Source organism: Equus przewalskii, chromosome 5, assembly GCF_037783145.1.
Source record: "Equus przewalskii isolate Varuska chromosome 5, EquPr2, whole genome shotgun sequence".
Taxonomy (NCBI): Eukaryota; Metazoa; Chordata; class Mammalia; order Perissodactyla; family Equidae; genus Equus; species Equus przewalskii.
The window spans coordinates 67,932,986-67,958,106 of record NC_091835.1 but is presented as its reverse complement, the minus strand read 5'-3'; the positions used below and the strand labels follow the sequence as shown (position 1 = coordinate 67,958,106).

General features: G+C 38.0%; 1 long non-coding RNA gene across 1 annotated transcript; it reads right to left on the bottom strand.

Annotated features, from left to right (window-relative positions):
- Positions 1–826: 826 nt before the first annotated feature.
- On the bottom strand, positions 827–21,302 carry LOC139083573 (uncharacterized). The gene is made up of 2 exons (XR_011540412.1): positions 21,227–21,302; positions 827–1,860 (listed from the first exon to the last, which is right to left on the bottom strand). It is a non-coding gene; the product is annotated as an uncharacterized lncRNA (long non-coding RNA).
- Positions 21,303–25,121: the final 3,819 nt, after the last annotated feature.

Sequence of the window (25,121 nt, the reverse complement as noted above, 5' to 3'; positions counted from 1 at the left end):
AACATCCATGCCATTCCTAAGTTTTGACTTAAACTGCTAATACTTTTTAGAATCGATATTTGCTGATGCACCACCAAAGGTCTAGTTGGCTGCTGAGTCTTATACAACTAACATAAAATGGTGAATATTCCGAATGCAACTTCAGGTCTAACAAGCTATTTTCACGCCCCTCATCTCCTTGGCATGTGTCTAGTGCCATCACACTACCTCTGCCCCGGGTTCTCAGAAGTCTGCCTCGCCAAGCAATTCCCTTCTATGCTGGACCTAATTCTTTACTTTCTTCTTTCCAAACTTATTTTCAGCTGATTGTCACAATGGAAAAGCCTGATAAATTTATTCACTCCTATGTGTTAATTATATATCTGAATTTTAACTCTCTAAGGATTTTTTTTTTTTAACATGGGCCAATAGCTTCAAAGAACAAAACTCTAATAGTGTAAATACAGTGAAACAGTTTTGGACCAAGAGTTTCTTCCACAATGGAGTTTCGATGCCAGCCCAACTGACCAAAAGGCTAAGCACCCAAGGACAATAAATTGTCTTGCTATCACATTATCTTGTTCTGGGATAATATCCAGTGGTGATGAAATGATTTTTTGGTATTAATAGCCTATTTAATCTATTTTTCCTTTGACACTGCCAACTAAGGGGTGTAATCATATTGTAGTTAATGGAAATAATGCAAAATAAGAAATAAGCCAAGATCAACTAATTTTAAACCTAATCCAATACTGCTCAGCCCTTTTAACTAGAAGCCAATGTGAATAGATCTGATGCACAAGGAGTAAAAGGCCTCATTCAGATAGAAAACAATGTGGAAACTCAATCAAATGTAAGTTTTTAATATATATTTCCAGCACCTAGTAAAGTATAAGGGATATGGTAGATGTACAGTGATTATTGGCTGAATAAGTAAAATGTAGGATAAAAGAGATACAAGTATAAAATCAATAATAAAAGCCCTATGATCCTAACTTTTATTGTAAATAACAGTATGAATTTGTTATATATTTTCTATTATGAAAGAAAAAAATTTTTATAGCTTAGTCCACTGAAAAGGCCTAGGACCAATGTAGTAATGAGTATCCCTAGCACTCTGATGGTGGTCTCTAAATACCATTTCCCTCTAAAAAGAACCAGAACATCTTAGAGAAAAGATTGGTTCCAAGCCTGGAGCAGAAAATATACAAGTTCATGGGGCCAGCCTGGTGGCGCAGCAGTTAAGTGTGCATATTCGCTTTGGCGGCCCAGGGTTCGCCAGTTCGGATCCCGGGTGTGGACATGACACCACTTGGCAAGCCATGCTGTGGCAGGTGTCCTACATATAAAGTAGAGGAAGATGGGCACGGATGTTAGCTCAGGGCCAGTCTTCCTCAGCAAAAAGAAGAGGATTGGCAGCAGATGTTATCTCAGGGCTGATCTTCCTCAAAAAAAAAAAAAAGAAAAGAAAAGATACAAGTTCAGCCTCAAATATTTTCTCATTCCAGAAAGCAAGGACGACATCAAAGACTAAAGTCATATCAAAAGGATCCAGGAGTCAAGTCGAAGGGGATCTTGTTGATGGTACAATGTAAGCACTGAAAACAATAGTGACTGCAATGGACTGAACTATATAAAATATGTTAAAATCCATGAGCTCATAATATTTTTCGTGTAGTTTAAAAAACAATAGAAAACAGGGGCTGGCTCCGTGGCCAAGTGGTTGAGTTCGCGTACTCCACTGCAGTCAGCCCAGTGTTTCGTTGGTTCGAGTCCTGGATGCGGACATGGCGCTGCTCTTCAGGCCACACTGGGGCCACATCCCACGTGCCACAGCTGGAAGGACCCACAATGAAGAATATACAACTATGTACCGGGGGGCTTTGGGGAGAAAAAGGAAAAAAATAAAATCTTTAAAAAAACCCAAAACAATAGAAAACAGTACAGCAGTTACTAAAACCATTAAACCTAGAATTACCATATGACCCAGCAATTCCATTTCTGGGTGTATACCTAAAGAACTGAAAGCAGGGACTTGGACAGGTATTTGTACACCCATGCTCATAGCAGCATTATTCACAATAGCCAAAAGGTGAAAGCAACTCTAATGTTCATCGACAGATGAATGGATAAACAAAATGTGGTATATACATGCCCTGGAATATTATTCTGCCTTAAAAAGAAATAAAATTCTGGGCCGGCCCCGTGGCCGAGAGGTAAAGTTCACGCACTCCGCTTCGGGCAGCCCAGGGTTTCGCAGGTTCGAATCCTGGGCGCGGACATGGCACCATTCTTCAGGCAATGCTGAGGCGGCGTCCCACGTGCCATAACTGGAAGGACCCACAACTAAAAATACAAAATACACAACTATGTACCGGGGGGCTTTGGGGATAAAAAGGAAAAATTTAAAAATCTTAAAAAAAAAGAAAGAAAATTCTGATACATGCAACAACACGGATAAACTTTGAAAATATTAGGCTAAATGAAATGAGCCAGACACAAAAGGACAAACAGTGCCTGATTCTACTTATATGAGGTAGGTAGACTAGTCAAATTCATAAAGACAGGGGCAGAGGGGAAGGATATAACGGGAAGTTTTTGTTTAACAGATACAAAGTTTCAGTTTGGAATGATGAACAACTTCAGGAGATGAATAGTGGTGATGATCGCGCAACAATGCAAAGGTACTTAATGCTACTGAATTGTACACTTAAAAAGGGTTAACATGGTAAATTTTATGTTATGTATATTTTACCACAATTAAACAGACAAACAACGGAAGCATAAACCAAGAACTAAAAAATTGCTTACCTATGGGGGAGGGAACATGGTCTAACCAAACTTTGAATATATTTTTTGTATCATTTAATTGTAGAAACATGTAACTATATTACATAATTATAATAAAGAACTAAATCAAAATGGAAAAATATCTCTAAAAGTTAAAAGCAAAGTGAAATAAATGAATCTAACCAAGTATCAAGTTGGTAGCTTGAGTGGAGAATTATTTCATGTAACTTTATCTCTTTATTTATTTTTTTTTTTTGAGGCAGATTAGCCCTGAGCTAACATCTGCCACCAATCCTCCTCTTTTTGCTGAGGAAGACTGGCGCTGAGCTAACATCTGTGCCCATCTTCCTCTACTTTATATGTGGGACACCTGCCAGAGCATGGCTTGATAAGAGGTGCCATGTCCACACCTGGGATCCGAACCAGCGAACCCCAGGCCACCGAAGTAGAACGTGGGAACTTTGTTGCACCACTGGGCCGGCCCCTCGGGTAACTTTAAAACACAGTAATTTGACTGTATATCCATGTGAGATATACCTTAAAGAAAAAAGGAACTCCAAAAAAACATAAACTGTTTTCAGAAATAATATTGCTAGTAATAATATTTATATTATTTTGAAACTATTTATATTAGAGTAAATAAAATGAATAATTCATTAATATTATTATAGAAAAATCTTAAAAGTTATGATTATATTACATATGTTCATGAAAGTGGGTGAATTTTAAGCAGAGATATGGGGAAAATTCAAATCAAAATGCTAAAGACAAAAAATATATCTGAGATAAAATATATACTGAAGGCAGGGCCAGCCCAGTGGCATAGTGGTTAAGTTTGCATGCTCCACTTCAGCAGTGTGGGGTTGGCAGGTTTGGATCCCGGGTGCAGACCTAGCACCATTCATCAAGCCACACTGTGGCAGCATCCCACACAAAATAGAGGAAGATTGGCACAGATGTTAGCTCAGAGACAAGCAAAGAGAAGATTAGCAACAGATGTTAGCTCAGGGCCAATCTTCCCCTCACACACACATACAAATATATATACTGAATGGGATTAAGACTAGACTAGACACTGCAGAAGGAAAGATTAAGAAATTGAAAACATAACAATAAAAATTACCCAAAATGAAACACAGAACAAAAAATAAACTGGAAAAAACAGTACAAATAAATGGATACTAAATAGAACACAAACAGAAGCAGATTGAAGATGACTTGGTATTTTTAAACAGTTTATAAACTTCAAGAATGAGATTTTAAACCTTTTTGTATTATATTTTTTCAATTACAAACTGCTTTCAATATAAAATAGGGTGCTATAAATAAATTTAAAATAAATTTTATAAATCTACAGAGATATTTTTAAGATTAGAATTAAATAATGTTAAAACACTTCATTTTGCTTATTTTTATATATATTTTGCCTTTTTAAAAAATTTACTTAATTTTTGTTGTTGTTGAGGAAGATTCGCCTTGAGCTAACATGTGTTGCCAATCTTCCTCTTTTTGTATGTGAGCCGCTGCCACAGCATTACCACTGACAGATGAGAGGTGTAAGTCTGAGCCTGGGAACTGAACTTGGGCCAGTGAGGTGGAGCATGCCAAACTTAACCACTAGGCCACCAGGGCTGGCCCACCCTATTTTTAATTGTAGTAAAATGCACGTAGCATAAAATTTACCATCTTAACCATTCTTTTAAGTGTACAGTTCAGTAATGTTAAGTGCATTCACATGGTTGTGCAACCTACCTCCAGAACTCTTTTCATCTTGCAAAAGTAAAACTCTATACTCATTAAACAACTCCCCATTTCCCCTTCCCCCTAGCCTCTGGTAACCACCATTCTACTTTCTGTCTCTATGAATTTGACTATTCTAGGTACCTCAAATAATAGAATCAGACATTATTTGTCTTTTTGCGACTAGCTTATTTCCCTTAGCATAACATTGTCAAGGCTCATCCATGTGTCAGAATTTCCTTCCTTTTTAAGTCTGAATAATATTCTATTGTATGTATATACCACATTTTGTTTATCCATTCATGAGTCTACAGGCATTAGGGTTGGTTCCACCTTTGGCTATCGTGAATATGCTGCTATGAACACAGGTTTACAAATACCTCTTCCAGACCCTGCTTTCAGTTCTTTTGGGTATATACCCAGAAGTGGAATTGCTGGATCATATGGCAATTCTATGTTTAATTGTTTTGAGGACCTGTCATACTGTCTTCTATAGAGGCTACACCATTTTACATTCCCACCAACAGTGTACAAGGATTCCAATTTCTCCATATCCATATCCTTCCATTGTTTTGTTTTGTTGAAAGTAGCTTTTTAAAAAAAAAAAATTGGCTCCTGAGCTAACACCTATCGCCAATCTTCCTTTTTTTCCTTCTCCCCAAAGCTCCCCAGTATATAGTTGTATATTCTAGTTGTAGGTCCTTCTGGCTCTGCTATGTGGGATGCCACCTCAGCATGGCTTGATGAGCGGTGCCATGTCTGCGCCCAGGATCCAAACCAGCGAAACCCTGGGCCACTAAAGCAGAGTGCGCGAACTCAACCACTAGGCCATGGGGCTGGCCCTGGTAGTAATTTTAATGGGTATGAGGTGGTGTCTCATTGTGGTTTTCATTTGCACTTCCCTAATGATTAGTGATGTTTAGTATCTTTTAATGCATTTACTGTCAATTTGGATATCTTCTTTGGAGAAATGTCTATTCGAGTCCTTTGCTCACTTTTATTTCTTCAGTATAATAGTTTTTTTATTGAGGTATAATTGACATATGACATTATATTAGTTTCAGGTGTACAACATAAGGATTTAATATTTGTATATATGGCAAAATCACCACCACAATAAGTCTAGTTAACATCTGTCATCATACACAGTTACAAAATTTTTTTTCTCATGATGAGACTTTTTTTTTTAAGATTTTATATTTTTCCTTTTTCTCCCCAAAGTCCCCCAGTACACAGTTGTATATTCTTAGTTGTGGGTCCTTCTAGTTGTGGCATGTGGCACACCGCCTCAGCGTGGCTTGATGAGCAGTGCCATGTCCATGCCCAGGATTGGAACCGACAAAACACTGGGCCGCCTGCAGTGGAGCACGTGAACTTAACCACTCAGCCACTGGGCCGGCCCCTTGTGATGAGCCTTTTAAGGTTTATTCTCTTTGCAACTTTCAAATAGGCAATACAGTATTATTAACTATAGTCACCATGGTGCACATTATATCCTCATGACTTATGTATTTTGTAACAGAAAATTTGTACTTTTTGACTCCCTTCTCTCATTTTGCCCACTCTGGCAACCACTAATCTGTTCTCTGTATCTATGATTTGCTCACTTTTTAATTGAGTTGTTAATATTAAAACACTTTTGTCCCCCTGTTTAATCTATGAAGTTATAAGAAACTTGAGATAATTAAAATGTAAAAAATAAAAAATTGGGGGCTGGTCCAGTGGCATAGTGGTTAAGTTTGCGCGCTCCACTTCAACAGCCCGGGGTTCATGGGTTTGGATCCCAGGCACGGACCTACACACCACTCATCAAGCAATGCTGTGTAGGGTTCCACATACAAAACAGAGGAAGATTGGCACAGATGTTAGCTCAGGGAAAACTTCCTCAAGCTAAAAGAGGAAGATTGGCAACAAATGTTGCTCAGGGCCAATCTTCCTCACCAAAAAAACAAATTTTAAAAATAAAAAAATTGACAGTAAAAAAGAATATTTTATCATGAGACCATATAAATTTTATAATTCTCCTGTGTGTATTAACTCCTTCATATTAAAAAGTAAAAAATAGGGGCTGGCCCCGTGGCTGAGTGGTTAAGTTCGCACGCTCCGCTGCAGGCGGCCCAGTGTTTCGTTAGTTCAAATCCTGGGCGCGGACATGGCACTGCTCATCAAACTACGCTGAGGCAGCATCCCACATGCCACAACTAGAAGGACCCACAACGAAGAATATACAACTACGTACTGGGGGGCTTTGGGGAGAAAAAAGGAAAAAAAATTAAAATCTTTAAAAAAAAAAAAAAGTAAAAAACAGGGGCCGGGGTTTGCCGGTTCAGATCCCAGGTGCAGACAGGGCACCGCTTGGCAAGCCATGCTGTGGCAGGCGTCCCACATATAAAGTAGAGGAATATAGGCACAGATGTTAGCTCAGGGCCAGTCTTCCTCAGCAAAAAGAGGAGGATTGGTAGCAGATGTTACCTCAGGGCTAATCTTCCTTAAAAAAAAAAAAAAGTAAAAAATAACAATAGTGGCTATGGTGCTCATCCTATCTTTTTTTTCTATCTTTAATTGGAATGTAGCTTTTGGCCTTAAGATATGTGTTTTATAAGTGTTTTTGTCAATCTATGGAAAGGATATATATCAATATAAGAATTTCTATATTCTTAAAACTTTATCAGGAGCCGGCCTGGTGGTGCAGCAGTTAAGTTTGCACGTTCCGCTTCTCGGCGGCCAGGGGTTCGCCGGTTCGGATCCCAGGTGCGGACATGGCACTGCTTGGCACACCATGCTGTGGCAGGCATCCCACAAATAAAGTAGAGGAAGATGGGCACGGATGTGAGCTCAGGGCCAGGCTTCCTCAGTAAAAAGAGGAGGACTGGCAGTAGTTAGCTCAGAGCTAATCTTCCTCAAAAAAATAAATTTTTTTAATTAAAAAAAAGAAAAAACTTTATCAGAATGGATTTTTTCCTTTCAGTAATATTTGTAGATTAACATTTTTCTCATTCAACACATTATGACTTATTTCAAAAGCTTTCTTAATATTGAATCATCATTGCATTTCCAGTAAAAAAACTTGATCACAATGGTTATTTTTCTAATATGCTGCCAGATTCTATTTGATGATGTGAATTTTCACTCCCACCAGCAATGTATGTGAGTATATGTCTGAGTCTTATATTATTTTTCAGTATGGACTGTGATATCATACCAGAGTATAATCCAGGAAAAAAAAAAAAGTAGTTCCAGCAGAAGTCTATATAGCACAGTGCAGGCAAGTAAGCTTTTGACGCTTTAGTTTAATTCAGAGACAGAATTTAGCGTATCAAAAGCAGGAGTTCATTCTTGATGACTAGATGTGATGTGAGCAGATATCTTTGTCTTGTTTCCAGTCCTAGGGAGTGTTTAATATTTCACAATTATGTATGATGTTAGCTGTCAGTTTTTCATAGATGTTCTTTATCAGATTGAGGAAGTTTCCTTCTATTCCTAGTTTGCTGAGAGTTGTTTTTTTTTATTTTCATAAATGGGTGTTGGATTTTGTCAAATTCTTTTTCTGCATACACCTATTGAGATGATCATATGGGTTTTTTCCCTTTATTCTATTAATATGGTGAATTGGATTCACTGACTTTTGAATATGAAACCAACCTTGCATTCCTGGGATAAACTATAGTTGGGTTATATTTCAAAGCAGGGATTCTTAACTCAAGGCTCCGGAAAGTATAGAGTACTTCATAGATGATTCTCATGGATTGGGGAGCTCCCTGATGTTGTATGCAAAATTCTGTGTAAATATGCTCATGGTAGATTGTCTCCAAAGATAGCCACTAATCATTTCTCTCATCCCTGTAGGTACATGGTACTCCATCAAGAGGCGGAGTCTATTCCTGTCTCCTTAAAGCTCAGGTGGCCTTGTGACTGCTTTGACAAATAAAATGTGACAGAAGAGAAGCTGTGCCAGATCAGGGTCAAGCCCTTAAGAAGCCTGGCAGCTTGTTTTCACTCAGAGGGGTCATGTAGAAAAGAACCAGAGCACTCCACCCAACAGCCAGCACCAAGACCCCAGACATGTGAGTGCGACTATCCGAGGCATTCCAGCTCCAGCTGAGTTCTCAGCTGAATGCAAATGCATGAGTGAGCCAGATGACACCATATGGAACAGAAGAACACACCATGACCCATGGAATCATGGGAAATAATAAATAATTGTTCTTTTAAGTCAGTAAGTTTTGGGGTGACTTGATACGTAGCAATAGATAACTGAAACAAGGTTTATACACACATCTGGAGAGAAAATAGACAGTTTTCATCAGATTCTCCAAAACAATTAAAACCGCTAGAGGAATGAAACACTGAAAATTCTTTAGGAAATATCTTATAAATATTCCTTTTTTCAGTGTTTTTGATAGATATTAGCAGCAGTGTGCTTAAGATTATAATCTTTTGTCATGTGTAAGTAGAGTATAGCTATTGAATTTGACAAAAATGAAAAGTCATATGCTTTCGTAATCTAATAGGACTGACAACTTAAGGTGAAAAATGAGAAAAGTTACTGAACCATCCCTCCTCTGCTCTGAAGCAAGTTTAGGTAGTATTTTAGGGCTAGACCAAAACTCTTCACAAAAAAATATACACATGAACATGTGAAAAGATACACACAAAAATTATACACAGGGAAATAAACAAAAGCAGATCCAAAGTTCTACACCATAAATGTGGTAAAAATGTAGTTGCATACATGAACCAGCTGGATGTATTCAACTGTCATTATAAATAGTGCAGCCATGGTAGAAAGTGAGTGTGATCTGAAACTGAGTTAGAACTTACCTGGGTAGAGCCTGGATAAAAAATGACTAAGGCATAGGGCATGGCTTTCATCTGGTGAATGGGGTAGGGTAGGGCAGAGGGTTGGAAGGAGACTAATACAGTAGACCAGGAAAAAGGAGCTTGAAGCGATCAGGCCAGCTACCCAGAAACAGTCAAAGAGAATACATCAGGGGCACAGGCAGAGGCCTGCTGGGCAGACTGTTTGGCTCCTATGTTAGGCATTATTTAGGGAAACAACAGCTAAGTGCTCCGTCAAGTGTCCAGGATGTTGAAGGCCAAGATATCCAAGGTCTGACCTGGAGAGGGAGGCAAAACCCAGAATTCTGAGTGGCATTCAGAGGACTCCTTTCTGCAGCGTATCACAGAAGGAAGGGCCCTTCCCCGTGACAATTTCCAGGAGAGTAGACCAAACGAGTTACATGCCAGAACTCATGGGGAAATCCTTGATGAAGGAAACACAGGAAAACAAGGTGAGAGCCAAGGAAGCTGATCAGCTGGAATACTACACTAGGAAGACTAAAGCAGCAGGCAGTTGAAGAGATGAAGTGAGGGTCGGAAATATGGGTGCAGCCAAGCTGGGTTCCTCTGGCTAAATATCTCACAAGAGGTTTCGATCATGCTGTTGGCCAGGGTTGCCATCTAATCTGAAGACTCAACTGAGGGAGGATGCACTTCCAAGCTCACTCCCATGGATGTTGGCAGAATTCAGTCTCCGGACAGCTGTTCAACTGAGGGCTTCAGTTCCTTGCTGCCTATTGACTGGAGACCTTCTGCAGTTTTTTGACACATGGGCCTCTTCAAAGGGCAGCATACAACACGGCAACTGGCTTCCCTCAGAGCAAGTGAGCAAGAGAGCAAGAAACAGCCCCCAAACAGAAACCACAGTCTTTTTGTAACTTATCTCAGAAGTGACGTCTTTTTCTTTTTAAAGATTGGCACCTGAGCTAACATCTGTTGCCAATCTTCCCCTTTTATTTTCTCCTTCTTCTCCCAAAAGCCCCCCAGTACATAGTTGTATATTCTAGTTGTAGGTCCTTCTGGTTGTGCTATGTGGGACGTTGCCTCAGCATGGCCTCATGAGCAGTACCCTGTCTGCGCCCAAGACCCAAACTGGTGAAACCTCGGGCCGCTGAAGCAGAGTGCGCAAACTTAACCACTGGGCCACAGGCCCGCCCCAGAAATGACATCTTATTATTTTTGCTGTAGTCTATTAGAAGTGAATCACTAGGTCCAGCCTACAGTCAAAGGGAGAGCATTACATAAGGACATAAATACTAGGAGGAGGGGAATAATAGAGGCTGTGCATCATAATTACTCAGCTCTAAAAACTCTATCCCTGTATCTAATTGTTGCAAATGTCAAATTCCTGGGAGTGAGGATCTGATTGGCCCAGTTTGGGTTAGAGTTTCTCCTGTGGGTCAGTCAGCCTTGGCTAGAAGGGGCAAGAACATGTAATACATTATATTATTTTTGGACATGGCCACTTCTAGGGAATAGAAAATTTTTGTAGGCTTGTTAGCCAAATGAAAATCCATCTATTACAAAGATACACTATCAAGCTATCCTTAGAAATGTATAAAAACTAAAAAGGTTAACTAGAGACTTAGTATTGGGAAATCAAACTAAGGAATATTTTCATTCAGTCTCATTGATGATTGCCTTATTCTCTAGAGATAAGAGAGGGAATAAGCCATCATATTATCACCTGCAGATACAATTTAATGGGATAGTTTACACATGTCTTGTCTAAGACAAATTAGAAGACCCTCAGAATTATGAAGAGGGTGGTGAGGAAGAGAATAAAGAAAATGATTGCAGTAGAAATAAGACCAACAAAAGGAGAAATTTTAAATTAAAAATTCACTTGAAACTCAAGGTCAATCAAAGGTAAATAGAAAATCATCTTTGCTGGGGCCAGCTCAGTGGTGTAACAGTTAGGTTCATACACTCCACTTCTGCAGCCTGGGGTTCGCCTGTTCGGATCCCAGGCGTGGACCTGCACGTGCACTGCTTATCAAGCCATGCTGTAGCAGGTGTCCCACATATAAAATGGAGGAAGATGGGCACAGATGTTAGCTTACGGCCAATCTTCCTCACAAAAAAAATAAAAAATCTCTTCATAGGTATCAAAGAGCTATCAAGGCAGCAAGGATGTGAGGGGCTAAAATGTCAGACAGAAAAGAAGTATGAAGAGAGAAGCCTGACATTTGATGACTCTTTTTCCCTCAAGGCATTACTGATTTAAAAGTAGTAACGAGAGGTTGAGAAGCTGAGCAGAAAGCAGTGGGTAAAAGGAGGAGAAACTAAACTGGTCTTCCTGTAGTCTTACAGAGCTCAGGGGGAATGGTGACTAGAGATTCAGGACTCAACAAGATAGAGGAAACTTAGAAACCACCCTTTCCTTTTAGTTGGGACCCCAAAAGCCTACACCTTATGAGAGACCAGCCCTTGTAAATACTAAAGCTCAGCCTCTCATCAGCTCAATCCCTGGTTTGATTAAGATGGTCTAATCTTACCCTAACTGACTGCCAGAAATAAAAGTAAATGCTTGCTAAAGGAAGACAACACCTTGCAGGACCTCAAATTATCTCTTTAATTTTTCATAAACTATTTTCAGTATTAAACAGAAAATTACCAGTATTCCATAGACAAGATCAAACAACAAAAACCAAAAAGATATCAGAGAATAGAAACAGATCCACGGGAGAACCAGATATTGGAATGATCAGACATGGACTTTAAAATAACCATTATGAATGGGTTTAAGAAATTAAATGACAAGATGGAGAAATTCAGCAGAGGAAACTGTATGAAATATAAAATAGAAATTCTAGAACTAAACAATAATCACATTTAAGAACTCAGTAGGCTTAACAGCACATTGGACACAAATAAAGAGATATTTAGTGAACCAGAAGATAGGTCAGAAGAAATGATCCAGACAGAAGCTGAAAAAGAAAAAGAAAATACAGAAAAGAACATAAAATACACGAGACACTATTAAAAAATCTAATACATGTATAACCAGAGATCCAGAAGACAAGAGAGAGACAATGGGATAAAAACCATATTTGAAGAGAAAATAGCCAAAATTTTTCCAAAACTGATGAAAGAAACCAAGTTACAAATATAAGAAATTCTATGAAATAAAGCAGGATAAATACAAAGAAAAGCACACAGGCATATCATAGTGAAGTTGCTGAAAAGCAAAGATAAAGAGAAAATCTTAAACGAAGTTAGGCGGGCCGTTGAGGGTGAGGGACATATCTTCAAAGGAACAACAAGGCTAACAGCTAGCTTCTCAACAAGTTGATGGAAGCCAAAAGATAATGGAATGTCACATTCAAAGTGTTGTAAGATAATAACTGCAAAACTAGAATTTTATACTCAGTAAAAAATGTACTTCAAAAATGAAGACAAATTAGAGGCCAGCCCGGTAGGCGAGTGGTTAAGTTCGTGTACTCTGCTTCAGAGGCCAAGGGTTTCGCCAGTTCGGATCCTGGGTGCACACATGGCACTGCTCATCAGGCCATGCTGAGGCGGCATCCCACATACCACAGCTAGAAGGGCCCACAACTAAAAATATACAACTATGTACTGGGGGACATGGGGATAAGAAGGAAAAAATAAAATCTTACAAAAAAAAAGAATTTCTGGAATGAAAAACTATGATCTCTCAGAAAAAAATTTGCAGAAGATTTGAAGGAGAGAATATTTACTGTCAAGACCTAAATTAATGACTGGAAAATCAAGCAGAAGTGCTATCTCAAAGCACAGAGCTGAAATACAAACAGAAATCATGATGGAAAATAGAAGACTTAGAGAGAGACCCAAGAGACCATTAATATGCAAGTAAGAGCAGTTCCAGAGGAGAAAAGAGAACAGATGGAAAAAAGGCAATACTTTAAAAAATAATATAAAACAACAAGCATTGGAGAGGATGTGGAGAGAAGGGAACTCTCAACACCACTGGTAGGAGGTAGGTGCAGCTACTATGGAATATAGCATGGAGATTCCTCAAAAAATTAAGAATAGAACTATCATATGATCCAGCTATTCCACTGCTAGGTATTTATCCAAAGAACAAGAAAACATGAATGTGTAAAGATACATGCACCCCTATGTACACTGCAGCATTATTCACAATAGCTAAGACTTGGAAGCAACCTAGGTGCCCATCAAGGGATGAATGGAAAAAGATGTGAAATACATATCCAATGCAATACTACTCAGTCATAAAAAAGATGAAATCTTGCCATTTGCAACAGCCAACATGGATGGACCTTGAGGGTGTTATGCTAAGTAAAATAAGTCATATGGAGAAAGCCAACTACCATATGATTTCACTCATATATGGAAGATAAAAGAACAGCAACTACAAACAGATAGATACAGAGAATAGACTGGTGGTTACCAAAGGAGACAGGAGGAGGGGGGAGGGAGAAAGGGGTAGAAGGGTTCATGTGTACGGAGATGGATGGCAACTAGACTTTTGGTGGTGAATATGATATAGTCTATACAGAAGTTGAAATAAATTGACGTACACTTGAAGTTTATATAACGTCATAAACCAATGTTACTTCAATAAAAAATAAAGTTAAAATAAATAAATAAATAATAGCCCCTAAAATAAATAAATAAATAAAATATACATTTAAATTAAAAAAAAAGGTGGGGGGGTGCCAGCCCAGTGGCACAGTGGTTAAGTTCGTATGTTCTGCTTCGGCAGGCAGGGATCACCGGTTCAGATCCCAGGTGCAGACCTACACACTGCTTGTCAAGCCATGCTGTGCTGTGGCAGGCATCCTACATATAAAGTAGAGGAAGATGGGCACAGATGTTAGCTCAGGGCCAGTCTCCCTGAGCAAAAAGAGAAGGACTGTCAGCAGATGTTAGCTCGAAAAAAACAAAGAAAAGAAAGAGAAAGAAAAAAAAAAAGACTTACTGTTCCTTTGCTAAGATGCTAATATAAGCTCAGGTTTTAACCAAACCTTTGAGTTACTATCCCTGAGTTTCTCTCATGTATGTATGAGATAGACACGTTAATAAACTTCTATTTGTTTTCCTCTTGTTAATCCATCTTTTGTTACAGAGCCCCAGGCAAGAACCTAGAATGGCAGAAGGAAAAATTTCCCCCTCTACAGCTGCTGTGAACATTTGCGTATAAGTTTTTATGTGGCTATATGGTTTCATTTCTCTCGGGTATATACCTAGAAGTGGAGCTTCTGGGTTATAGGGTACCTCTACGCTTAATATTTTGTGGTACTGCCAAACTGTTTTCCAAAGTGGTTGCACCATTTACATTCCTACCAGTAGTGTACGAGGGTTCCAATTTTTCCACAGCTTCGCCAAGACTAGTTATTATCTTTTTGATTGTAGCCATCCTAGTGCTATCTTATTTAGAGTTTTGATTTGCATTTCCCTGATGACTAATGATGTGGAACACCTTTTCATGTGTTTATTGGCCATTTGTATATCTTCTTTGAAGAAATATATATTCAGATTCCTTGCCCATTTTTTAATTGGATTGTTTGTCTTTTACTACTGAATTGTAAAAGTTCTTTATATGTTCTAGTTTATATGTTCATACTTTATATGTTCTACAAGTATCTTATAATATTTATGATTTGAAAATATTTTCTCCCATTCTATGGGTTGTCTTTTCACTTTCTTGATAGAGTCTTGATTAAAGCACAGAAGTTTTTAATTTTGATGAAGTCCAATTTACCTATTTTTTCTTTGGTTGCTTGTGTTTTGGGTATCATATCTAAGAAGTCTTTGCCTAACCCAAGATCATTAAGATTCACTTCTATATTTTCTTCTAAGAATTTTATAGTTTTATCTATTACATTAGGTCTATGATCTATTTTGAGTTAATTTTTCTGAATGTGTGAGGAAGGGATCCAACTTCATTCTTTTGCATACATGGTTATCCAGTTGTCCCAGGACTCTATGTTGAAAAGACTATTTTTTTCTCATTGATTTGTCTTGGCATCACTCTAATAAATTAACTGACCATAAATATGAAAGTTTATTTCTGGACTCTCAATTCTATTCCACTGATCTATTTACCTATCCTTACAGCAGCACCACACAGTCTTGATTACTGTTGTTTTGCAGAAAGTTTTGAAATCAGGAAGCGTGAGTCCTCTAACTTTGTTCTTCCTTTTCAAGATTGTTTTGGCTACTACAGGTCCCTTGAATTTTCATATGAATTTTAGGATCAGTTTGCTAATTTCTGGAAAGAAACCAGCTGGGGATTTTGGTGATTATGTTGCATCTGTACACCAATTTGGGAAATATTGCCACCTCAACAATAGTAAGTCTTCCTATCCTTAAACATGAAATATCTTTCCATTTATTTAGATTGTCTTTAATTTCTTTCAACAATGTTTTATAGTTAGTCCATAATTTTAACTGCAATATTATCTATTAGAAAAAAAGTAATAATTATAATTCAAGTCTCTCAATTCTTTTTCAAGATTTTGAAGAGAGATTTATTTGTCATACGGAAACTCAGAAACTTTTTGATCCTTAGTGGGTCTTCAATTTAAGTTTTCTGCCCCACTCCCACATTTTTTCATTTCAGGACCACCAAATCTCTCTCCCATAATGGTAGGCTAGGTCTCTTATTTTCGCTTGGTCTGAACTTCCCTGAAGAAACGCTACTGTGCTGTATAACATATTCTCTACACTCATCAAGGATCCAAGCTGCTTGTTTCCCTGGGGGGGCTTGTTACATCCGTGACAAGATGCAGGGATTTTTCCCCCCTTGGGTTTATTATTAAGTAGAACATCTTATTCTGCAGCTGTAATAGAAAACAGCATTAAGACACCTTCTGTAGAAGGTGTTAAATGAGGCAAAGTACCTTTCTAATTTGTTTAAGAGAGTCAGAGTCAACTTTTTTTGGGGGGGTGAGTAAGATTGTCCCTGAGCTAACATCTGTGCCAATCTTTCTCTATTTTATATGTGGGACGCTGCCACAGCATGGCTTGAGGAGCCGTGTGTAGGTCCACGCCAGTGATCTGAACTCGCAAACCACAGGCCACCAAAGCAGAGCATGCTAACTTACCCACTACGTCATGGGGTCCCCCCGAGAGTTAATTTTTGAAGAATCTTTATTTAATATTCTGAACCTGAAGTTCTGCCAGATGGGAAATTTAAATGCAACATAATTTTCTTCCTAATGTTGTATATATAGAAGCAGAATATCTGTCTGCTTCCCCTACAAAATCATATATTGGTTGGTTGAATAAATGGCAACATTCTTCATAACTTACATGGTTTCAACTGTACACATCTTGTATCTCCAAATTTATACTTTTTAGCACTATTGAAGCTAGTACAGTCAGGGAGATATAGATTTCATTAATTTTAAAGAAAAACCTTCCTTAGATAATTCTCCTCAAAAAACTATACAGAACTAAACATCAATTTTCTTTCTTCATATATAAAATACATTGTTTTAAGCTTTTATTAATGGCAATTTAACTTGAATGAGCACTTCAAAATTACCAGCTTCTCATCCATTTTTAACAGCTTGTCCTCCCTTCAAAAACACCAGACATAAAATCAGCATTCTTTACTACCAACCCAATATAATTAATAATTATTTCTCAATTACTAAGGTTAATACCTATGTGCAATTATATTAAATAATACAATAGATTTTTTTTAATTTCTTGTTTTTTCTATCATGTAGAAATGACTGTTGTTTGACAGTACACATGAGAATTAGTTCTTGAACCTGGATTGTGCCAAAGTGACAAGTAAGTCTTTTGTGCAAAATGAAATCACTTTATAATATTTTCTGTGGGACCAAAATGTTTATACTACGGGTAAGAAAAATGGCCCAAGGGCATTTGAATTAATATGGAAGAAAAAAAATCTGAACTCTAAAAATCTAACAAGTAATTTATCTGTCCTTTAAATTTTTCCTTGTGAAGGCTTTCTGTAGAACCATTGTCCTTATTGTTAGAAGTTAGGGAATGGAGACCCTAGAGAGTCATTTGAGGTGCTGGAGGATTAAGATTGAGAACCTGGGTTGCTATCTCAAAGCTCAATAAAGTGAAAAGGAACCAGTCCTTACATTACGCAAAATGTAATCTTCCCAGACAAAAGAGAACAATAAAGTACCTGAATGATACTATATCCGTTCACTCAACCATTTAATATCCTGTCAACACCAAATATATAAATAGCCCAATAGTAGGCATTTGGGGATACATATTTATACATTCAATTCATATTCAACACATATTTACTCAAGACCTACTACATAAGGCTCTGGGGGGTAAGGCAGTGAACAAAGCAGACAAGATCCTCCCCTTTTAGAACTTATATTCCAGTGGAGAGACAGAAAATAAGCAAATGATAAATGTGCTAAGGAAAAAGGAAGCAGGTTAAGGAGGAAAAGAAGGGAAGGAGGATGCTGTTTTAGAAAGAAAGGTGAAGCCTCTTTGAGGTGATAATATTGAAGGGGAAACCTTTTTTTTTTTTTTTTTACTTTTTATTAAGATTATGATAGTTTACAACCTTGTGAAATTTCAGCTGTACATTATTGTTTGTCAGTCATGTTGTAGGTGCACCCCTTCACCCTTTGTGTCCACTCCCCACCCCCCTTTCCCCTGGCAACCACTAATCTGTTCACTTTGTCTACATGTTTAACTTCCACATATGAGAGGAGTCATACAGAGATTGTCCTTCTCTATCTGGCTTATTTCACTTAACATAATACACTCAAAGTCCATCCATGTTGTTGTGAATGGGATGATTTTATCCTTTTTTTATGGCTGAGTAATATTCCATTGTATATATATACCATATCTTCTTTATCCAATCATCAGTTGATGGGCACTTAGGTTGCTTCCACATCTTGGCTGTTGTAAATAATGCTGCAATGAACATAGGGGTGCATGGGACTTTTGGAATTGCTGATTTCAAGTTCTTTGGATAGATACCCAGTAGTGGGATGGCTGGGTCATACGGTATTTGAAGGAGAAACTTTAAGGAAATGAGGGAGTGGATATCTGGGAAAGAGCAAACTGGGCAAAGGGAAGCACCAGTGGAGAGCCTGGAGGCAAAGCAGCACACTTCCTGTGTGGGAGGCACAGTTAGGAGGCCAGTACAGCTGAAACGGAATGAGTGAGGGGAAAATGATATAAGATGAGGCTAGAGAGGCAGCCAGGATCCAGGCCATGCAGAACCTTTTAGAACAATGTAAGAATTTGAGTATTATTCTACGAATGAAAAGAAGCCTCCAGAGTAGGCATGATCAAAGCTTTATTTTTAAAGGCTCATTTTTAAAAACAGGCTGCAAGAACAGAAACAGGAAGAGCAGAAAGTAGACTATTTTTGTGCCTGGGAGAGACAGATGATAGAAAACTCAGGATATATTTTGTAGATAGAGCTGACAGGATTTGTTGATCATTAGATGATAAATATATGTATAAAAAAAAGACAGGAGTCAAGGATAATTCAGACGTCTTTGGCCTGAGCAAGTGGGTGAGCAGAGGTAACATTTACTCAGATGGAGAACACTAGGAGAGGAAAGGAGCAGGTTGTGTGAGTGGGAGTGTGGGGAGGGGGTGGCATTCAAGAATTCTGTTTTGGACATGATAAATGTAGGATGCCTATTAGGCATCCAATTGGAGATGTTGAGGAAGCAGTTGGATACGTGCTTCATGGAACAGAGGAAAGGTCTGGGTGGGAGATATAAATTCAGCAGTCACCAGTATTTAAATAATATTTAAAGCCATGAGACTAGACGGGTATATATGTTTTCTTATAGAATTATGTGAACATTTCTCTAGATCAGTGGTCTTCACGTTTTTGCTTGTGTACCACCTAAATTTTTTTAAAAAGGGCATACTTCTTCAGACATTTTTAAGTTGATATCTAAAATTTTCCAAGTTAAGTTTAAATGGTTAAAAAAATGTAATTTTAAACATATTGTAAATTTTGATATTTTAAAGTAAAACTTATACCATTCTGTTACATCTATGGAATGTCAAAACATAGTAATTTGGTATCTGTCATCATCCATTTCTAAAAGATAAGAGAAAACTGAGTTTCCAATAATATGGTGAGCTAGATATCTTGATGGGCCTTACAATAAAAACTGAAAATGCTGGATAAAACCATTTTCTTAAAAGTACCAAAAAGCTGATAAGATAGTAGGGAATCCTTAAACCAGAGGGAAGTGGAACACTGATGCCATTATCTCTACAGCCTAATAGGTGCTGGGATAAAATGTAAGCCTACAGTCCACTCAAAGTGACAAGTACAATAAGAGAAGCACTCGCTCAAAACATTGGGACTCCAGAGCGCTAAACCTCCAATGTAAGGGTGAGATAGAAGTAAATGTACCCCAATCCCCTCTTCTAGGGGATTGCAATGAAAATTGCCTTGCTGTGAGTAGAGAAAAGGGGAAGAAGAAAACAAATAAAAAGAATATCTGAGAAATCTTCAAAACAACCAGCTCTTGCATGGATTTGCAACTCTAATTTACACAACCTGGGTGTTCCAAAAAGTCCTAAAGCAGGAGTTTAGTTTAAAGTCATCCTAGACTGGTAGTGCCCCCAGGTAACTGGCAGAAGAAAAAGCGAATCCTTATCTTAGGCATCAAAGAATTTCCCCTACAGATCCAATTTCCCAAGGAAAATGAGCTTTCATAGTAAAAAAAATAGTTATGCAACATAGGAAATAGGCATCAACCAGTGTAAACAACATAGAACAGAAACAGGTCAGCAAAACCTTTGGATATTGAATTCTGAGATCCAGATCATAAAATAACTCTGCATACTGTGTTTCAAAAGATAAAAGACAAGCTTGAATACATCTGTAAGAAATAGGAAACAATAAAAGATGACCAAGGGGCTGGCTCCGTGGCCGAGTGGTTAAGTTCGCGCGCTCCGCTGCGGCAGCCCAGGGTTGGGATCCTGGGCGCGGACATGGCACTGCTCGCCAGGCCACGTTGAGGCAGCGTCCCACATCCCACAACTAGAAGGACGGGCAACTAAGATATACAACCATGTACGGGGGGGTTTGGGAAGAGAAAGCAGAAAAAAAAAAAAGATTGGCAACAGTTGTTAGCTCAGGTGCCAATCTTTAGGAAAAAAAAAAAAAAGATGACCCAGCAGATAGAAAAGGAACAAAATAGAAATTGCAGAGGTAAAAAGTTAAAATTATTGTATTAGTTTCCTAGAGCTGCCATAACAAATTACTACAAACACATCTGAATAACAAGCATGTAAAGATATAAAACATTTGAATATCTTGGTGAACAAATTTGACCTAATGGATACATAGAGAACACTGTACTCCACAATTGTAGAATATAGTTTTTTTTGTACAAGTACACAAGAAATTATAGCCTTAAATGTATACATCAGAAAAGAATAAAATCTAAACATTAAAGAGCTAAGTACTCATCAAATAAGAAATTTGAAGAAAATAATCAATAGCCAAATTTATAAGATAGAAAACAAACCTACATAAAGAGTATCAACAAAGTCAAAAGTTGGTCCCTTGAAAATAATACAATTGATAAACCTCTGAAAAAACTGGTTAAGAAAAAAGCAGAATTGGAGCAAATAACTACTATCAGGAATGAAAAAGGAGCCATCATCACAGAAGTCATATGCAATAAAAAGATAAACTAGGATATTATGAAGAATTTAATTCCAATAGATTTGCCCATAAAGATGAACTGAGAAAAAGCCTTCAAGAAGAAATAAACAATCTGAACAGTCGTATAACTACTAAAGAAACTGATGAGAAAAAAAAAGAAAAACCTTCCCATTAACAGCACCTCCATTACCAGTAGGCTCAGATTACTCTACCAGCAAGTTCCACCAAATTTCAAGGAAAAAATAATTTCAATATTATACTAACCTTTCCAGAGACTGGAAGAAGATGGTGTATTCCTTCATGAATCTATCAAACCCTTATGCCAAAATTTGAGAAAAAAAAAAGTACAAGAAAGGAAAATTACAGACCAATTTCACACAGAAACATTGATGTAAATATCCATGAAAATATTAGCAATTACTGAATCCAGTAATATAGTCTAAACTGTGACCTTGTTTGATTTATCACAGCAATTCAAGGTCATTTTATTTATTTATTTAATTTTTTTTTTTCCAAGGAAGATTAGCCCTGAGCTAACATCTGCTAGTCGTCCTCTTTTTGCTGAGAAAGACTGGCCCTGAGCTAACATCTGTGCCCATCTTCCTCCACTTTATATGTGGGATGCCTACCACAGCATGGCATGCCAATTGGTGCCATGTCCACATCCGGGATCTGGGCCGGCGAACCCTGGGCCACCTAAGCAGAATGTGCACACTTAACTGCTGCGTCATGGGGCCAGCCCCTCAAGGTCATTTTAATTTTAGGAGACAAATCAGTGTAACTTGCCACATTAATATAGTAAAAGAGAAAAATCAAAGGAGGATCTCGATAGATGCAGAAAAAGCGTTTGCTAAACACCAACACTCATCCACGATAAAACTTTTACCAAACTCAGAAAATCTTCTTAATCTGATAAAAGCTATCTATAAGAAAACTTACAGCAAACATCATACCTAAAGTGAAACATTAAAACCATTCCCTTTGAGAGCAGGAACAAGGGAAGCGTGCTCATTATCACCACTTCTTTTATCACTTTAATGAAGGTCCCAGCCAGTACATCAAGAAAAGCAAGTAAAAGAAATAAAGAATGTAAAAGTACAAATGTAAATGCAAATTATATGGTTGTGGTATAACAAAAAATAAATATTTGGCTTTTGTCTCCCAGTTCCTGGCACAGAACTCCTAAAATCCTCGGAATATCCTGAGTAAGAAGAGTGTCTTTTGTATACTAATGAGATTATTGGCGTGGGGGTGTGGGGCAGATAGCTTCAGAATGGGGGCTCATCCACTGAAAGACCAAGCTATGATCAGAGGGGTGGAACTGTTAGCCACACCCCATATCCCACCTCCAGGGAGGGGAGAAGGGCTGGAGACAGTTCAATCAGCAGTGGACAATGATCTAATCAATCATGCCTATGTAATAAAATCTCCATAAAAACCAAATGACAGGGTTTGGAGAGCTTCTGAGTTGGTGAACACATCAAAGTGCTGGGAGGGTGGTGCACCAGGAGAGGGCAAGGCAGTTCCATGCCTCCCCCCCATACCTTGCCCTAAGCATCTCTTCCATATGGCTGTTCCTGAGTTGTGTCCTTTATAATAAACTGGCAAACGTAAGTAAAGTATTTTCCTGAGTTCCGTGAGTCCTTCTGGCAAATTACTGAGCCTGAGAGAGAGGGTCTAAGGAACCCCTGAATTTATAGCCAGTCAGTCAGAAGTACACGTGGCAAACTGGCTCTTGTGACTGGCCCCTGAAGAGGGGGACAGTCTTTTGTGGCTGAACCCTTAACCAGTGGTGCCTGCACTAATTCCAAATAGTTAGTGTCAGAATTGAGTTGAATGTTGAACACCCAGTTGATGTCAGAGAATTAGAGAATTGATGTGGAAAACACCATGTATTTGGTGCCAGAAAAAAACTTACTGAATGGTTATGTATGCAAAAATTCCCCCCCAAAATTACATACAAACTATCAGAATTTAAGAGTTTAGCAAGGTTGTTGCTGATACAAAACCAATATATAAAAATCAATTGTATTGTTATACACTCACAACAAATAGAAAGTGAAAAGTCTGCAAAGATATCGCTTACAATAACATCAAAAAATCTTAAGTATCCTATGATTAAATCTAACCAAAAAAAGAAAAGAATAAGACTCCTAAGGGAAAAAGTCTAAAATCTTATTGAGAGATACTATGAAGATATTATGATTAATATACTGAGAGACATATCACATTTGTGATTTGGAAGTATTAAGTTACAAAGATATAAATTCTACCTAAATTTGATTTATAAATTTAATGTGTTCAAAAAGTAGAATAGATGTATTTTCCTAATTCCTCCCACTAAGTACACCTAAAAACTCTGGAGATTATGTATAAAACAAACCTAAGATTCTGAAAGATGGAGAGAAGGCAGATTGGCTAGGGACCTTGGGTCCAAGGAACAACGTGGTGGTGTGTTCCCTGGGTTTTCTTCCTGCCTGGATTTTCTTGGAGCTGAAGAAGCTGACAACCCAGAAATGCCAGCCAAAGGGTGCAGTCAAAACAACAACAAAAGCCTGCTCTCCCTAGCCAAAGGACCAGGAAAGGGGCAGTCTGGCAAAACAGAAAACTTCTCACAACAACCGCTCTTCTCTAGCCAAACACCACAGAAAAATTTGTGGCCCAACCCCTACCCATGCCAGCAAGGCTGAGTAGGGAGCCTAGACTTTCACCCTTGCCAGGCTGGAACAAGGTGCCCCAAAGCGTATGCTTTTCTGAAAATAGTCCTGGGACAACTAGATACCCACGTGCAAAGGAATGAAGTTGGACCCTGTATTGTGTTGAATAGTGTCCCCGCAAAATTCATGTCCACCAACAACCTCAGAATGTGACCTTATTTGGAAATAACAGGTACCAAGTTTCTTTTGGGGTGATAAAAATGTTCTAAAATTAGAGCGGTGATGGTTGCACAATTCTATGAATATGCTAAAAAACACTGAACTGCACACTTTAAAGGTGCGGATTTTATGGAATGTGAATTATTTCAACAAATCTGTTATTTTTTTACAAAGTAGGTAAAGTGCAAACATAAATACTTCTATCTCTTAAGTCTTAGAATTCACCATCTTACTTTATATTGACCTTTGTTTTTCAAAAAAAAGATTGGCCCTGAGCTGACATCTGTTGCCAATCTTTTTTTTCCTTCTCCTCCCCAAAGCCCCCCAGTACATAGTTGTATATTCTAGTTGCAGGTCCTTCCAGTTGTGCTGTGTGGGACGCCGCCTCAGCATGGCCTGATGAGGAGTGCCATGTCCACACCCAGGATCAGAACTGGCAAAACCCAGTGCCACCGAAGCAGAGTGCACAAACTTAACCACTCAGCCATGCGGCCGGGCCCTTTATATTGACCTTTTTTCACACTAATTCTAATTATAAAAGTAATACATCTGGATTAAAGAAACTTTGCTAAATATAGAAAAATAGAAAGAACCACAAATCTTAGCATTCAATATTGAGAGTTTCGTTTTCTTTTCACAGAGAAAACATCAGTTTATTAAGTATTCCCTTTGTAACTACTGTAGGAATTAGCATTTGCTTTCTCAATTTTTAAAATATTTTCTGAATTTGTGCTCTTTCCCTATAGAATATAGTTCATATAGATAAATTCAGATCATGGTTAGTCTCTACTTAAAATTTTCTCCTTAATCCCATTCAGTTATTATTGGTGCTTTATTTCATTACTTTCAAAGTGCCTTGTCACCAGTTCTCATTTAACCTGAGGAAACTGAGCCTTCCTTTCTCCCTCTCTGTGCGGACTTTAAGTACTTAAGTCTCTAGATGTGCACTGTCCAATACGGTAGACACTACATGTGACTATTTAAATTTAAGTCAATTAAAATTTACAAAAATAAAATATCCAGTTCCTCAGACTAGTCACATTTCAAGTGCTCGATAGCTGCATGTAGCTAGAGGTTACCATATTGGATAGCACTGCTCCAGATTTTAGGAGTATTTTCAAAAGCAGTATTATCAAAAGTAGTATTATCAAAAGCATTTTCTCTCTCCTGATATCCTAACTCTTTATTATTATTAATTCTAAATATTTATCAAAGAATACATGTGTATAGTTTAAAAATAAAATATTCTTGATCTGGGTGCTAATTTATACAGGTGCTTTCAC